Consider the following 3,630-nt stretch of genomic DNA (forward strand, 5'->3'; position numbering starts at 1 on the left):
GAGGCGGAGTCTAAGGTCGGACCTGAATGGAGACTGGTGTGGAGCGATCTTAGACTCCGCCTCCTCCAGCAGAGCCAGCGCTGATTGGTCGAGTTCCGTACTCTGGCCAATCAGCGCTGGCCAATGCATTCTATTAGCCCGATGAAGTAGAGCTGAATGTGTGTGCTTAGCACACACATTCAGCTCTACTTCATCAGGCTAATAGAATACATTGGCCAATCAGCGCTGGCCAATGCATTCTATTAGCTTGATGAAGCAGAGTGTGCACAAGGGTTCAAGCGCACCCTCGGCTCTGATGTAGCAGAGCTGAGGGTGCACAAGGGTTCAAGTGCACCCTCGGCTCTCCTACATCAGAGCCGAGGGTGCGCTTGAACCCTTGTGCAGCCTCGGCTCTGCTACATCAGAGCCGAGGGTGCGCTTGAACCCTTGTGCACACTCTGCTTCATCAAGCTAATAGAATGCATTGGCCAGCACTGATTGGCCAGAGTACGGAATTCGGCCAATCAGCGCTGGCCAATGCATCCCTATGGGAAAAAGTTTATCTCACAAAAATCACAATTACACACCCGATAGAGCCCCAAAAAGTTATTTTTAATAACATTCCCCCCTAAATAAAGGTTATCCCTAGCTATCCCTGCCTGTACAGCTATCCCTGTCTCATAGTCACAAAGTTCACATTCTCATATGACCCGGATTTGAAATCCACTATTCGTCTAAAATGGAGGTCACCTGATTTCGGCAGCCAATGACTTTTTCCAATTTTTTTCAATGCCCCCAGTGTCGTAGTTCCTGTCCCACCTCCCCTGCGCTGTTATTGGTGCAAAAAAGGCGCCAGGGAAGGTGGGAGGGGAATCGAATTTTGGCGCACTTTACCACGTGGTGTTCGATTCGATTCGAACATGGCGAACACCCTGATATCCGATCGAACATGTGTTCGATAGAACACTGTTCGCTCATCTCTAGTCATAAAGCCATCTGTACTCGCAATAAAAATAAAAAAGCTTTATCCGAACCCTGCGGTTGTACAGTACACCTCGCTCCCGCACAGTTCGTTGCTGAAGCCAGAGGACTACACCTTAGCTTCTGTGTACATGCCCCATACCTCTAGGACTTGCCCATGAAGCAGGGGTGTACGTTCTCGGCTTCACTGAACAACTGTGCAGGCGCCGGGAGCACCATAGACAAGATGAAACTCATCTCTAGGGGCTGCGGCCCCTTTATAAATCTGTCTGCCGTCCCTGTGACAGAGCAGAAATCTATGCCAGTTAGGAATTGATGCAGATTTTCATTGTATATCACACCATGGGTTGGTGGGTAAGGCGTGTATTGAGCCGCTCATGTCAGGATGGAGCTCTCGGCCGCATGTGGGCATTCATCATGGGCGGAAGGACAGTGGTTCTCGGCCACGTCGTGTACTCCCAGGGATTGCGGGGTGTATACCTTAGGGTACACAGAGTGAGAACCACTGGGCTAAGGCCTAAATATGGCTCAACTTCTCTGATTTCCTTTGATGGCCGTCAGTCTGTGTATTGCAATATTCTTGTTTATTATTATTGTTTATTTATTTATATAGCACTATTAATTCCATGGTGCTGTACATTATTATATTAATTCCATGGTGCTTTACATTATTATATTAATTCCATGGTGCTTTACATTATTATATTAATTCCAGGGTGCTGTACATTATTATATTAATTCCATGGTGCTTTACATTATTATATTAATTCCAGGGTGCTGTACATTATTATATTAATTCCACGATACTGGACATTATTATATTCATTCAGTGGTGCTTTACATTATTATATTAATTCCACGATACTGGACATTATTATATTAATCCCATGGTGCTGGACATTATTATATTAATTCCAGGGTGCTGTACATTATTATATTAATTCCAGGGTGCTGTACATTATTATATTCATTCCATGGTGCTGTACATTATTATATTAATTCCATGGTGCTTTACATTTGGGGGTTACATACAATACACAGAATATACAGGTAGATATAATACTAACAATGACCGGCTGGCACAGTGGGGTAGAGGGCCCTGCCCGCGAGGGCTTACAGTCTATGAGGGAAGGGGGGTAGAGACAGAAGGAGAGGGGGAGACTGTACAGATGGGGGTGCGGTGATGGTGTTATTGGGGGTTGTAGGCCTTCCTGAATAGGGGAGTCTTCAGGGCCTTCTTGAAGCCTGTGATTGTGGGGGTCAGTCTTATGTGTCGTGGTAAGGAGTTCCAGAGTATGGGGGATGCACGGGAGAAGTCTTGGAGGCGGTTGTGTGAAGAGCGGATGAGAGCAGAGCGGAGTAGGAGGTCAGTGGAGGATCTGAGGTTACGTGTGGGCAGGTAGCGGGAGATGAGGTCAGAGATATATGGAGGGGACAGGTTGTGGATGGCTTTGTATGTTAGCGTTAGTAGCTTGAACTCAATTCGCTGGGCTATAGGTAGCCAGTGGTGGGACTGGCAGAGGGGAGCAGCCGATGAGGATTGGGGGGTGAGGTGGATTAAGCGAGCAGCGCAGTTTAAGGTGGACTGGAGGGGGGCGAGGGTGTTAGCTGGGAGTCCATGGAGAAGGGTGTTGCAGTAGTCTAAGTGGGAGATTATGAGGGCCTGGACGAGCATCTTAGTAGTTTCAGGGGTGAGGAAGGAGCGGATTCGGTGGATGTTCTTGAGCTGGAGGCGGCAGGAGGTATTGAGGGTTCGAATATGTGACTTGAAGGATAGGTCGCAGTCCAGGGTTACCCCAAGGCATCGGCCTGTGGGACGGGGGTAAGTGGGGTTCCGTTAACTTTGATAGATGGGTCAGGTGGAGGGGCCATACGGGGTGGGGTGAAGATGATGAACTCCGTTTTCTCCATGTTGAGTTTGAGAAAGCGGGAGGAGAGGAAGGAGGCTACAGCCGCTAAACAATCTGGAACTCTGGCCAGCAGGGAGGTAATGTCTGGTCCAGAGATGTAGATTTGGGTGTCATCGGCATAACAATGGTACTGGAAACCATGTGTTCTATGAATCCCCCTGCCCTCTGGTTCACTGGAGTGAGGAGATTTATGATGCACAGCTCTCCATAAAGGAAGCAAAGAGGGATTGTGGGGGGAACACGATTACTATTGAGGGGCACCAAGAGTGGAAGGGCCTCAAAAAGGGGAACGCAAGTGCTAATAAAACGTATGAACGGGGCGCGGTGTATGGTTGTATGTTGGGCTAGGGGGGCTCGGATCCCCTTTAGCTACTTCTGTATATATATATATATGGAGCTATAGGGGACGTAGAGGAAGGAGCTGGACCATAAGGGGCCCTCAATAGATCCTCTGGCACATAAGATACCATTATTCTGAATGCCACGTTACGTGGGGACCCCAAGACAGATTCTGCACTGGCCCAGGAGCTTCACATTCCTCCTCATGATGTGTCAGCCATACTAGATGTATTACAGTCCTATCTGAGCCTGGGAAAGCTGGATACTGACCACTATACAGCAGTATCTAGCCTTGTGACTCCCTGCTGTCTCCAGGGCACTATCCCCAGCCCCCGGGCACACACCCGCACACGCAGCCTGCACCGGGGTGAGGAGAGCCGATCAGCTGGTGTGCCGGCTCCTCCTCCGCTCACTACTGAGT

Source organism: Leptodactylus fuscus, chromosome 7 (genome assembly GCF_031893055.1).
Source record: "Leptodactylus fuscus isolate aLepFus1 chromosome 7, aLepFus1.hap2, whole genome shotgun sequence".
Lineage (NCBI taxonomy): Eukaryota > Metazoa > Chordata > Amphibia > Anura > Leptodactylidae > Leptodactylus > Leptodactylus fuscus.